At 45.7% G+C, this 14005-nt stretch overlaps 6 non-coding genes across 6 annotated transcripts; all 6 read left to right on the top strand.

Annotated features, from left to right (window-relative positions):
• Positions 1–500: 500 nt before the first annotated feature.
• Positions 501–682, top strand: LOC130305360 (U2 spliceosomal RNA). The gene has a single exon (XR_008854955.1). It is a non-coding gene; the product is annotated as a U2 spliceosomal RNA (small nuclear RNA).
• A 2093-nt stretch (positions 683–2775) lies between these two features.
• LOC130305336 (U2 spliceosomal RNA) lies at positions 2776–2966 on the top strand. The gene has a single exon (XR_008854934.1). It is a non-coding gene; the product is annotated as a U2 spliceosomal RNA (small nuclear RNA).
• A 2090-nt stretch (positions 2967–5056) lies between these two features.
• On the top strand, positions 5057–5247 carry LOC130305185 (U2 spliceosomal RNA). Its single transcript, XR_008854784.1, has one exon. It is a non-coding gene; the product is annotated as a U2 spliceosomal RNA (small nuclear RNA).
• A 2104-nt stretch (positions 5248–7351) lies between these two features.
• Positions 7352–7542, top strand: LOC130305184 (U2 spliceosomal RNA). The gene has a single exon (XR_008854783.1). It is a non-coding gene; the product is annotated as a U2 spliceosomal RNA (small nuclear RNA).
• A 2076-nt stretch (positions 7543–9618) lies between these two features.
• On the top strand, positions 9619–9809 carry LOC130305317 (U2 spliceosomal RNA). Its single transcript, XR_008854916.1, has one exon. It is a non-coding gene; the product is annotated as a U2 spliceosomal RNA (small nuclear RNA).
• A 2088-nt stretch (positions 9810–11897) lies between these two features.
• Positions 11898–12088, top strand: LOC130305316 (U2 spliceosomal RNA). The gene has a single exon (XR_008854914.1). It is a non-coding gene; the product is annotated as a U2 spliceosomal RNA (small nuclear RNA).
• The last annotated feature ends 1917 nt before the right edge of the window (positions 12089–14005 follow it).

Raw genomic sequence — 14005 nt, 5'->3', positions numbered from 1 at the left:
GGAAGAAAAAAGAAGAAGAAAGTGGGAGTGAGGCTTCTGAAGGGGAGCCAACAGAGGAATTGAAGAAAAGATTTCTTGGTGAATATTTTGTTGGTTTTTTGGGCGAGGTGCTGGACCAAGCCCCAAAGGAAGAAAGAGAAGTATTTGTGCAAGATTTACTAAAATTTAAAATAAAAGTGAACACTCGACTTAAAACTGCGAGGGAAAAAGTATTGCAGTCCTTAAAGCCTGATGTGGGACGCTTCATGGCGACCTACCAAGTGTCGCCATGGTTGGCAGTTCCAGTTAAAAAAGCTTTGAAGAGTGGAGCTCTTCAATTCGGATTAATTGATTATTTGGGAGTTTTTGCTTGGAGAAAGGGTTTGATTTTGGAATAAGGTTTATTTGAGTTTTTGTTGTTAGTTATGTTGTTTTAATTTGTTTTATTTTGGAAATAAATAAAAAAGTTACCTGATGATGAGCACAAAAATCTAGTTCACATAAGATCTTAGAACTATGATTTAGTTCTGAGGGAAACTTAAAAAAAAAATCTGTTCTTATCAGTTTAATATCTGATACGTCCCCTATCTGGGGACCATATATTAAATGGATTTTTGAGAACGGGGGCCGATTTCGAAGCTTGCTTCCGTCGCCCTATGCATTGACCCGATATGGCAGTATCTTCGGGTACAGTGCACCACCCCCTTACAGGGTTAAAAAGAAAGATTCCTACTTTCATTGCTACCTGCTTGCTGGCTAGCCAGCTAGCCAGCCCTGTGGGCCTTGCTGCTGCTGCAGCCAAAAAACAAAAGGTGGTGCTGCTGCTGCTTCTGCTGCTTCTGCTTCTGCTTGTGTCTGGCCCCTGTTGGAGCGTCCAGGCACAGGACTTCTGCTGCTGCTGACTAAATGGCCTCCTTAATTGGATCATTTGAGTAGCCAGCACACCTGTGCAGGTAGGGCATGACATGATAGGCAGCTGCCTTGATAGCGGGTGGGTGCTGAATGTTCCTAATTGACAAAATAAGATTAATGCTTATGAAGAAATATAAAATCTCATCCCTTCCCCAATATCGCGCCACACCCCTACCCCTTAATTCCCTGGTTGAACTTGATGGACATATGTCTTTTTTCGACCGTACTAACTATGTAACTATGTAACATAACATGGGGGGGGGGGGGGGGGTCTCCTGGCTGTTCACACAGGTGTGTCATTGCTGTACATTGACCATGCATTGCTTCTGTGGTATTGCAAAGGCAAAGACAAATGCTTCCAGCCATCCATTGCACTAATGGATTGGTCATCAGCTGGCTGTCTATGTCCCGCATCAATATAGACCAAAGTACAGAGGGTTAGGCTATGCTATTGTGCACCTACCTGATGCATCAGAAGGTGCGAGGCCCTTGCTAAATTCTGTGCACAGACTTTGAGATCTATGCTTTAGACTGTATCTAAACCTGCTCCAACATGGACTGACATTCTGGCCTACTTTCAGCCGATGCGACTTGTCTGTCGCTGAACAGTCGCTTTTTATGTATTCAGCACCTATGTATAATGTTGTAAAAATGCTCTAGAAGCTAAAGTCGCAGAAATGTCACACATATTTGGCCTGCAACTTTCTGTGCGACAAATTCAGACAGGAAAAATCAGTATAAATCCTTAGAAAATTATCCCCCAGTGTCTCCATCTGCTGGCGGTATTGAATAAGCATTGCTGCACTGATGGGGTATGCATTAGACGAAAAAAAAGAAGAAAAAGAAGAATAATACGCCCAGAAAAGAGGCGAAAAGGAGAAAAACGTAAAAAAACGTGAAAAAAAAGTAAGAGGAAGAGAAGGGAAAAAAAGGTGGAAATGGGTTTAAAAGTGATTTCGGCGGAGAATATATATATATATATATATATATATATATATATATATATATATATGCGCACACACACACATAGATATAAACGTATTCTCCGTTGAGATATTGCAGCCGCTGCTGTGTCCAGGCCCAGGAGCCTTAGCACTGTGCTGTGATGTCACTCAATACCACTGACATCACTAGGTGTAAACAACATCTCTCCTTTGCTGTGTATGTGACTATGGAGCTGTTTGGTGATGTCGTCTATTACGGCCTTCATAGAAGCAACAGGAGATTGTTGCATCCATCTTGAACCCTCAGAACTACAGTGCTATGATGTCACTCACTTCCACAGGCCTTGCAGAGTGTAAACAACAACAACCCAGCTTTGTTGTGTATGTAACCATAGGGATTTGTGATGTCACCTAGAACCTTCACAGCAGCGACAGCTTTATGAGGAGCATCAGCACTGCTCTGCCTGAGCAGAACCATCACCGCCATAGGTTGTCAAATAACCCGGATTTAACCCACACAGGTAAGTCCAATGGGGTGCAGGCATGTCCTCTATGCTTACAGCTTCCCGTGGGTGTTGGTTTGATACCGTTTGGGGACAGCCAAGGAGGCATCTGCAGGCAACAAAGGTAGGTGTGTGCTTGTGTGTGTGTTTCCTATGCAGATCCTAAGCCCAGTGTCACATGCAAGTAGGAGGAGTAAGAAGGGTTCCTGGCAAATCCGGGTTATGGATTGCATTTAAAAAGGCCCCGTGGGAGTGCAATGGGCCCCTGTCTTGCTGCTTAGCAATAATGGTATGGGTTTAGGTTCTGCTGTGTGTACTGGTGGTTGACTGCCCCCCAGCCCAGAGTGTGCATGGAAAATTGTCTGGCAGCCTCCCTGACAGCAAGCAGTGATAGTGCCCATGAAGGGGACCTTGTTGGGCCCGCCCCTTTCACGGTTATCGCTTCTCGGCCTTTTGGCTAAGATCAAGTGTAGTATCTGTTCTTATCAGTTTAATATCTGATACGTCCCCTATCTGGGGACCATATATTAAATGGATTTTTGAGAACGGGGGCCGATTTCGAAGCTTGCTTCCGTCGCCCTATGCATTGACGCGATATGGCAGTATCTTCGGGTACAGTGCACCACCCCCTTACAGGGTTAAAAAGAAAGATTCCTACTTTCATTGCTACCTGCTTGCTGGCTAGCCAGCTAGCCAGCCCTGTGGGCCTTGCTGCTGCTGCAGCCAAAAAACAAAAGGTGGTGCTGCTGCTGCTTCTGCTGCTTCTGCTTCTGCTTGTGTCTGGCCCCTGTTGGAGCGTCCAGGCACAGGACTTCTGCTGCTGCTGACTAAATGGCCTCCTTAATTGGATCATTTGAGTAGCCAGCACACCTGTGCAGGTAGGGCATGACATGATAGGCAGCTGCCTTGATAGCGGGTGGGTGCTGAATGTTCCTAATTGACAAAATAAGATTAATGCTTATGAAGAAATATAAAATCTCATCCCTTCCCCAATATCGCGCCACACCCCTACCCCTTAATTCCCTGGTTGAACTTGATGGACATATGTCTTTTTTCGACCGTACTAACTATGTAACTATGTAACATAACATGGGGGGGGGGGGGGGGGGGTCTCCTGGCTGTTCACACAGGTGTGTCATTGCTGTACATTGACCATGCATTGCTTCTGTGGTATTGCAAAGGCAAAGACAAATGCTTCCAGCCATCCATTGCACTAATGGATTGGTCATCAGCTGGCTGTCTATGTCCCGCATCAATATAGACCAAAGTACAGAGGGTTAGGCTATGCTATTGTGCACCTACCTGATGCATCAGAAGGTGCGAGGCCCTTGCTAAATTCTGTGCACAGACTTTGAGATCTATGCTTTAGACTGTATCTAAACCTGCTCCAACATGGACTGACATTCTGGCCTACTTTCAGCCGATGCGACTTGTCTGTCGCTGAACAGTCGCTTTTTATGTATTCAGCACCTATGTATAATGTTGTAAAAATGCTCTAGAAGCTAAAGTCGCAGAAATGTCACACATATTTGGCCTGCAACTTTCTGTGCGACAAATTCAGACAGGAAAAATCAGTATAAATCCTTAGAAAATTATCCCCCAGTGTCTCCATCTGCTGGCGGTATTGAATAAGCATTGCTGCACTGATGGGGTATGCATTAGACGAAAAAAAAGAAGAAAAAGAAGAATAATACGCCCAGAAAAGAGGCGAAAAGGAGAAAAACGTAAAAAAACGTGAAAAAAAAGTAAGAGGAAGAGAAGGGAAAAAAAGGTGGAAATGGGTTTAAAAGTGATTTCGGCGGAGAAATATATATATATATATATATATATATATATATATATATATGCGCACACACACACATAGATATAAACGTATTCTCCGTTGAGATATTGCAGCCGCTGCTGTGTCCAGGCCCAGGAGCCTTAGCACTGTGCTGTGATGTCACTCAATACCACTGACATCACTAGGTGTAAACAACATCTCTCCTTTGCTGTGTATGTGACTATGGAGCTGTTTGGTGATGTCGTCTATTACGGCCTTCATAGAAGCAACAGGAGATTGTTGCATCCATCTTGAACCCTCAGAACTACAGTGCTATGATGTCACTCACTTCCACAGGCCTTGCAGAGTGTAAACAACAACAACCCAGCTTTGTTGTGTATGTAACCATAGGGATTTGTGATGTCACCTAGAACCTTCACAGCAGCGACAGCTTTATGAGGAGCATCAGCACTGCTCTGCCTGAGCAGAACCATCACCGCCATAGGTTGTCAAATAACCCGGATTTAACCCACACAGGTAAGTCCAATGGGGTGCAGGCATGTCCTCTATGCTTACAGCTTCCCGTGGGTGTTGGTTTGATACCGTTTGGGGACAGCCAAGGAGGCATCTGCAGGCAACAAAGGTAGGTGTGTGCTTGTGTGTGTGTTTCCTATGCAGATCCTAAGCCCAGTGTCACATGCAAGTAGGAGGAGTAAGAAGGGTTCCTGGCAAATCCGGGTTATGGATTGCATTTAAAAAGGCCCCGTGGGAGTGCAATGGGCCCCTGTCTTGCTGCTTAGCAATAATGGTATGGGTTTAGGTTCTGCTGTGTGTACTGGTGGTTGACTGCCCCCCAGCCCAGAGTGTGCATGGAAAATTGTCTGGCAGCCTCCCTGACAGCAAGCAGTGATAGTGCCCATGAAGGGGACCTTGTTGGGCCCGCCCCTTTCACGGTTATCGCTTCTCGGCCTTTTGGCTAAGATCAAGTGTAGTATCTGTTCTTATCAGTTTAATATCTGATACGTCCCCTATCTGGGGACCATATATTAAATGGATTTTTGAGAACGGGGGCCGATTTCGAAGCTTGCTTCCGTCGCCCTATGCATTGACCCGATATGGCAGTATCTTCGGGTACAGTGCACCACCCCCTTACAGGGTTAAAAAGAAAGATTCCTACTTTCATTGCTACCTGCTTGCTGGCTAGCCAGCTAGCCAGCCCTGTGGGCCTTGCTGCTGCTGCAGCCAAAAAACAAAAGGTGGTGCTGCTGCTGCTTCTGCTGCTTCTGCTTCTGCTTGTGTCTGGCCCCTGTTGGAGCATCCAGGCACAGGACTTCTGCTGCTGCTGACTAAATGGCCTCCTTAATTGGATCATTTGAGTAGCCAGCACACCTGTGCAGGTAGGGCATGACATGATAGGCAGCTGCCTTGATAGCGGGTGGGTGCTGAATGTTCCTAATTGACAAAATAAGATTAATGCTTATGAAGAAATATAAAATCTCATCCCTTCCCCAATATCGCGCCACACCCCTACCCCTTAATTCCCTGGTTGAACTTGATGGACATATGTCTTTTTTCGACCGTACTAACTATGTAACTATGTAACATAACATGGGGGGGGTCTCCTGGCTGTTCACACAGGTGTGTCATTGCTGTACATTGACCATGCATTGCTTCTGTGGTATTGCAAAGGCAAAGACAAATGCTTCCAGCCATCCATTGCACTAATGGATTGGTCATCAGCTGGCTGTCTATGTCCCGCATCAATATAGACCAAAGTACAGAGGGTTAGGCTATGCTATTGTGCACCTACCTGATGCATCAGAAGGTGCGAGGCCCTTGCTAAATTCTGTGCACAGACTTTGAGATCTATGCTTTAGACTGTATCTAAACCTGCTCCAACATGGACTGACATTCTGGCCTACTTTCAGCCGATGCGACTTGTCTGTCGCTGAACAGTCGCTTTTTATGTATTCAGCACCTATGTATAATGTTGTAAAAATGCTCTAGAAGCTAAAGTCGCAGAAATGTCACACATATTTGGCCTGCAACTTTCTGTGCGACAAATTCAGACAGGAAAAATCAGTATAAATCCTTAGAAAATTATCCCCCAGTGTCTCCATCTGCTGGCGGTATTGAATAAGCATTGCTGCACTGATGGGGTATGCATTAGACGAAAAAAAAGAAGAAAAAGAAGAATAATACGCCCAGAAAAGAGGCGAAAAGGAGAAAAACGTAAAAAAACGTGAAAAAAAAGTAAGAGGAAGAGAAGGGAAAAAAAGGTGGAAATGGGTTTAAAAGTGATTTCGGCGGAGAATATATATATATATATATATATATATATATATATATATATATATATGCGCACACACACACATAGATATAAACGTATTCTCCGTTGAGATATTGCAGCCGCTGCTGTGTCCAGGCCCAGGAGCCTTAGCACTGTGCTGTGATGTCACTCAATACCACTGACATCACTAGGTGTAAACAACATCTCTCCTTTGCTGTGTATGTGACTATGGAGCTGTTTGGTGATGTCGTCTATTACGGCCTTCATAGAAGCAACAGGAGATTGTTGCATCCATCTTGAACCCTCAGAACTACAGTGCTATGATGTCACTCACTTCCACAGGCCTTGCAGAGTGTAAACAACAACAACCCAGCTTTGTTGTGTATGTAACCATAGGGATTTGTGATGTCACCTAGAACCTTCACAGCAGCGACAGCTTTATGAGGAGCATCAGCACTGCTCTGCCTGAGCAGAACCATCACCGCCATAGGTTGTCAAATAACCCGGATTTAACCCACACAGGTAAGTCCAATGGGGTGCAGGCATGTCCTCTATGCTTACAGCTTCCCGTGGGTGTTGGTTTGATACCGTTTGGGGACAGCCAAGGAGGCATCTGCAGGCAACAAAGGTAGGTGTGTGCTTGTGTGTGTGTTTCCTATGCAGATCCTAAGCCCAGTGTCACATGCAAGTAGGAGGAGTAAGAAGGGTTCCTGGCAAATCCGGGTTATGGATTGCATTTAAAAAGGCCCCGTGGGAGTGCAATGGGCCCCTGTCTTGCTGCTTAGCAATAATGGTATGGGTTTAGGTTCTGCTGTGTGTACTGGTGGTTGACTGCCCCCCAGCCCAGAGTGTGCATGGAAAATTGTCTGGCAGCCTCCCTGACAGCAAGGCAGCCTCCCTGACAGCAAGCAGTGATAGTGCCCATGAAGGGGACCTTGTTGGGCCCGCCCCTTTCACGGTTATCGCTTCTCGGCCTTTTGGCTAAGATCAAGTGTAGTATCTGTTCTTATCAGTTTAATATCTGATACGTCCCCTATCTGGGGACCATATATTAAATGGATTTTTGAGAACGGGGGCCGATTTCGAAGCTTGCTTCCGTCGCCCTATGCATTGACCCGATATGGCAGTATCTTCGGGTACAGTGCACCACCCCCTTACAGGGTTAAAAAGAAAGATTCCTACTTTCATTGCTACCTGCTTGCTGGCTAGCCAGCTAGCCAGCCCTGTGGGCCTTGCTGCTGCTGCAGCCAAAAAACAAAAGGTGGTGCTGCTGCTGCTGCTTCTGCTTCTGCTTGTGTCTGGCCCCTGTTGGAGCGTCCAGGCACAGGACTTCTGCTGCTGCTGACTAAATGGCCTCCTTAATTGGATCATTTGAGTAGCCAGCACACCTGTGCAGGTAGGGCATGACATGATAGGCAGCTGCCTTGATAGCGGGTGGGTGCTGAATGTTCCTAATTGACAAAATAAGATTAATGCTTATGAAGAAATATAAAATCTCATCCCTTCCCCAATATCGCGCCACACCCCTACCCCTTAATTCCCTGGTTGAACTTGATGGACATATGTCTTTTTTCGACCGTACTAACTATGTAACTATGTAACATAACATGGGGGGGGGGGGGGGTCTCCTGGCTGTTCACACAGGTGTGTCATTGCTGTACATTGACCATGCATTGCTTCTGTGGTATTGCAAAGGCAAAGACAAATGCTTCCAGCCATCCATTGCACTAATGGATTGGTCATCAGCTGGCTGTCTATGTCCCGCATCAATATAGACCAAAGTACAGAGGGTTAGGCTATGCTATTGTGCACCTACCTGATGCATCAGAAGGTGCGAGGCCCTTGCTAAATTCTGTGCACAGACTTTGAGATCTATGCTTTAGACTGTATCTAAACCTGCTCCAACATGGACTGACATTCTGGCCTACTTTCAGCCGATGCGACTTGTCTGTCGCTGAACAGTCGCTTTTTATGTATTCAGCACCTATGTATAATGTTGTAAAAATGCTCTAGAAGCTAAAGTCGCAGAAATGTCACACATATTTGGCCTGCAACTTTCTGTGCGACAAATTCAGACAGGAAAAATCAGTATAAATCCTTAGAAAATTATCCCCCAGTGTCTCCATCTGCTGGCGGTATTGAATAAGCATTGCTGCACTGATGGGGTATGCATTAGACGAAAAAAAAGAAGAAAAAGAAGAATAATACGCCCAGAAAAGAGGCGAAAAGGAGAAAAACGTAAAAAAACGTGAAAAAAAGTAAGAGGAAGAGAAGGGAAAAAAAGGTGGAAATGGGTTTAAAAGTGATTTCGGCGGAGAATATATATATATATATATATATATATATATATATATATGCGCACACACACACATAGATATAAACGTATTCTCCGTTGAGATATTGCAGCCGCTGCTGTGTCCAGGCCCAGGAGCCTTAGCACTGTGCTGTGATGTCACTCAATACCACTGACATCACTAGGTGTAAACAACATCTCTCCTTTGCTGTGTATGTGACTATGGAGCTGTTTGGTGATGTCGTCTATTACGGCCTTCATAGAAGCAACAGGAGATTGTTGCATCCATCTTGAACCCTCAGAACTACAGTGCTATGATGTCACTCACTTCCACAGGCCTTGCAGAGTGTAAACAACAACAACCCAGCTTTGTTGTGTATGTAACCATAGGGATTTGTGATGTCACCTAGAACCTTCACAGCAGCGACAGCTTTATGAGGAGCATCAGCACTGCTCTGCCTGAGCAGAACCATCACCGCCATAGGTTGTCAAATAACCCGGATTTAACCCACACAGGTAAGTCCAATGGGGTGCAGGCATGTCCTCTATGCTTACAGCTTCCCGTGGGTGTTGGTTTGATACCGTTTGGGGACAGCCAAGGAGGCATCTGCAGGCAACAAAGGTAGGTGTGTGCTTGTGTGTGTGTTTCCTATGCAGATCCTAAGCCCAGTGTCACATGCAAGTAGGAGGAGTAAGAAGGGTTCCTGGCAAATCCGGGTTATGGATTGCATTTAAAAAGGCCCCGTGGGAGTGCAATGGGCCCCTGTCTTGCTGCTTAGCAATAATGGTATGGGTTTAGGTTCTGCTGTGTGTACTGGTGGTTGACTGCCCCCCAGCCCAGAGTGTGCATGGAAAATTGTCTGGCAGCCTCCCTGACAGCAAGCAGTGATAGTGCCCATGAAGGGGACCTTGTTGGGCCCGCCCCTTTCACGGTTATCGCTTCTCGGCCTTTTGGCTAAGATCAAGTGTAGTATCTGTTCTTATCAGTTTAATATCTGATACGTCCCCTATGTGGGGACCATATATTAAATGGATTTTTGAGAACGGGGGCCGATTTCGAAGCTTGCTTCCGTCGCCCTATGCATTGACCCGATATGGCAGTATCTTCGGGTACAGTGCACCACCCCCTTACAGGGTTAAAAAGAAAGATTCCTACTTTCATTGCTACCTGCTTGCTGGCTAGCCAGCTAGCCAGCCCTGTGGGCCTTGCTGCTGCTGCAGCCAAAAAACAAAAGGTGGTGCTGCTGCTGCTTCTGCTGCTTCTGCTTCTGCTTGTGTCTGGCCCCTGTTGGAGCGTCCAGGCACAGGACTTCTGCTGCTGCTGACTAAATGGCCTCCTTAATTGGATCATTTGAGTAGCCAGCACACCTGTGCAGGTAGGGCATGACATGATAGGCAGCTGCCTTGATAGCGGGTGGGTGCTGAATGTTCCTAATTGACAAAATAAGATTAATGCTTATGAAGAAATATAAAATCTCATCCCTTCCCCAATATCGCGCCACACCCCTACCCCTTAATTCCCTGGTTGAACTTGATGGACATATGTCTTTTTTCGACCGTACTAACTATGTAACTATGTAACATAACATGGGGGGGGGGGGGGGGGTCTCCTGGCTGTTCACACAGGTGTGTCATTGCTGTACATTGACCATGCATTGCTTCTGTGGTATTGCAAAGGCAAAGACAAATGCTTCCAGCCATCCATTGCATTAATGGATTGGTCATCAGCTGGCTGTCTATGTCCCGCATCAATATAGACCAAAGTACAGAGGGTTAGGCTATGCTATTGTGCACCTACCTGATGCATCAGAAGGTGCGAGGCCCTTGCTAAATTCTGTGCACAGACTTTGAGATCTATGCTTTAGACTGTATCTAAACCTGCTCCAACATGGACTGACATTCTGGCCTACTTTCAGCCGATGCAACTTGTCTGTCGCTGAACAGTCGCTTTTTATGTATTCAGCACCTATGTATAATGTTGTAAAAATGCTCTAGAAGCTAAAGTCGCAGAAATGTCACACATATTTGGCCTGCAACTTTCTGTGCGACAAATTCAGACAGGAAAAATCAGTATAAATCCTTAGAAAATTATCCCCCAGTGTCTCCATCTGCTGGCGGTATTGAATAAGCATTGCTGCACTGATGGGGTATGCATTAGACGAAAAAAAAGAAGAAAAAGAAGAATAATACGCCCAGAAAAGAGGCGAAAAGGAGAAAAACGTAAAAAAACGTGAAAAAAAAGTAAGAGGAAGAGAAGGGAAAAAAAGGTGGAAATGGGTTTAAAAGTGATTTCGGCGGAGAAATATATATATATATATATATATATATATATATATATATATGCGCACACACACACATAGATATAAACGTATTCTCCGTTGAGATATTGCAGCCGCTGCTGTGTCCAGGCCCAGGAGCCTTAGCACTGTGCTGTGATGTCACTCAATACCACTGACATCACTAGGTGTAAACAACATCTCTCCTTTGCTGTGTATGTGACTATGGAGCTGTTTGGTGATGTCGTCTATTACGGCCTTCATAGAAGCAACAGGAGATTGTTGCATCCATCTTGAACCCTCAGAACTACAGTGCTATGATGTCACTCACTTCCACAGGCCTTGCAGAGTGTAAACAACAACAACCCAGCTTTGTTGTGTATGTAACCATAGGGATTTGTGATGTCACCTAGAACCTTCACAGCAGCGACAGCTTTATGAGGAGCATCAGCACTGCTCTGCCTGAGCAGAACCATCACCGCCATAGGTTGTCAAATAACCCGGATTTAACCCACACAGGTAAGTCCAATGGGGTGCAGGCATGTCCTCTATGCTTACAGCTTCCCGTGGGTGTTGGTTTGATACCGTTTGGGGACAGCCAAGGAGGCATCTGCAGGCAACAAAGGTAGGTGTGTGCTTGTGTGTGTGTTTCCTATGCAGATCCTAAGCCCAGTGTCACATGCAAGTAGGAGGAGTAAGAAGGGTTCCTGGCAAATCCGGGTTATGGATTGCATTTAAAAAGGCCCCGTGGGAGTGCAATGGGCCCCTGTCTTGCTGCTTAGCAATAATGGTATGGGTTTAGGTTCTGCTGTGTGTACTGGTGGTTGACTGCCCCCCAGCCCAGAGTGTGCATGGAAAATTGTCTGGCAGCCTCCCTGACAGCAAGCAGTGATAGTGCCCATGAAGGGGACCTTGTTGGGCCCGCCCCTTTCACGGTTATCGCTTCTCGGCCTTTTGGCTAAGATCAAGTGTAGTATCTGTTCTTATCAGTTTAATATCTGATACGTCCCCTATGTGGGGACCATATATTAAATGGATTTTTGAGAACGGGGGCCGATTTCGAAGCTTGCTTCCGTCGCCCTATGCATTGACCCGATATGGCAGTATCTTCGGGTACAGTGCACCACCCCCTTACAGGGTTAAAAAGAAAGATTCCTACTTTCATTGCTACCTGCTTGCTGGCTAGCCAGCTAGCCAGCCCTGTGGGCCTTGCTGCTGCTGCAGCCAAAAAACAAAAGGTGGTGCTGCTGCTGCTTCTGCTGCTTCTGCTTCTGCTTGTGTCTGGCCCCTGTTGGAGCGTCCAGGCACAGGACTTCTGCTGCTGCTGACTAAATGGCCTCCTTAATTGGATCATTTGAGTAGCCAGCACACCTGTGCAGGTAGGGCATGACATGATAGGCAGCTGCCTTGATAGCGGGTGGGTGCTGAATGTTCCTAATTGACAAAATAAGATTAATGCTTATGAAGAAATATAAAATCTCATCCCTTCCCCAATATCGCGCCACACCCCTACCCCTTAATTCCCTGGTTGAACTTGATGGACATATGTCTTTTTTCGACCGTACTAACTATGTAACTATGTAACATAACATGGGGGGGGGGGGGGGGGGTCTCCTGGCTGTTCACACAGGTGTGTCATTGCTGTACATTGACCATGCATTGCTTCTGTGGTATTGCAAAGGCAAAGACAAATGCTTCCAGCCATCCATTGCATTAATGGATTGGTCATCAGCTGGCTGTCTATGTCCCGCATCAATATAGACCAAAGTACAGAGGGTTAGGCTATGCTATTGTGCACCTACCTGATGCATCAGAAGGTGCGAGGCCCTTGCTAAATTCTGTGCACAGACTTTGAGATCTATGCTTTAGACTGTATCTAAACCTGCTCCAACATGGACTGACATTCTGGCCTACTTTCAGCCGATGCGACTTGTCTGTCGCTGAACAGTCGCTTTTTATGTATTCAGCACCTATGTATAATGTTGTAAAAATGCTCTAGAAGCTAAAGTCGCAGAAATGTCACACATATTTGGCCTGCAACTTTCTGTGCGACAAATTCAGACAGGAAAAATCAGTATAAATCCTTAGAAAATTATCCCCCAGTGTCTCCATCTGCTGGCGGTATTGAATAAGCATTGCTGCACTGATGGGGTATGCATTAGACGAAAAAAAAGAAGAAAAAGAAGAATAATACGCCCAGAAAAGAGGCGAAAAGGAGAAAAACGTAAAAAAACGTGAAAAAAAAGTAAGAGGAAGAGAAGGGAAAAAAAGGTGGAAATGGGTTTAAAAGTGATTTCGGCGGAGAAATATATATATATATATATATATATATATATATATATATATATATATGCGCACACACACACATAGATATAAACGTATTCTCCGTTGAGATATTGCAGCCGCTGCTGTGTCCAGGCCCAGGAGCCTTAGCACTGTGCTGTGATGTCACTCAATACCACTGACATCACTAGGTGTAAACAACATCTCTCCTTTGCTGTGTATGTGACTAAGGAGCTGTTTGGTGATGTCGTCTATTACGGCCTTCATAGAAGCAACAGGAGATTGTTGCATCCATCTTGAACCCTCAGAACTACAGTGCTATGATGTCACTCACTTCCACAGGCCTTGCAGAGTGTAAACAACAACAACCCAGCTTTGTTGTGTATGTAACCATAGGGATTTGTGATGTCACCTAGAACCTTCACAGCAGCGACAGCTTTATGAGGAGCATCAGCACTGCTCTGCCTGAGCAGAACCATCACCGCCATAGGTTGTCAAATAACCCGGATTTAACCCACACAGGTAAGTCCAATGGGGTGCAGGCATGTCCTCTATGCTTACAGCTTCCCGTGGGTGTTGGTTTGATACCATTTGGGGACAGCCAAGGAGGCATCTGCAGGCAACAAAGGTAGGTGTGTGCTTGTGTGTGTGTTTCCTATGCAGATCCTAAGCCCAGTGTCACATGCAAGTAGGAGGAGTAAGAAGGGTTCCTGGCAAATCCGGGTTATGGATTGCATTTAAAAAGGCCCCGTGGGAGTGCAAT

The sequence above is a fragment of the Hyla sarda genome, unplaced genomic scaffold (assembly GCF_029499605.1).
Source record: "Hyla sarda isolate aHylSar1 unplaced genomic scaffold, aHylSar1.hap1 scaffold_131, whole genome shotgun sequence".
NCBI lineage: Eukaryota > Metazoa > Chordata > Amphibia > Anura > Hylidae > Hyla > Hyla sarda.
Note: the sequence above shows the minus strand (reverse complement) of the source record. Positions and strands in the feature narration are given on the sequence as shown.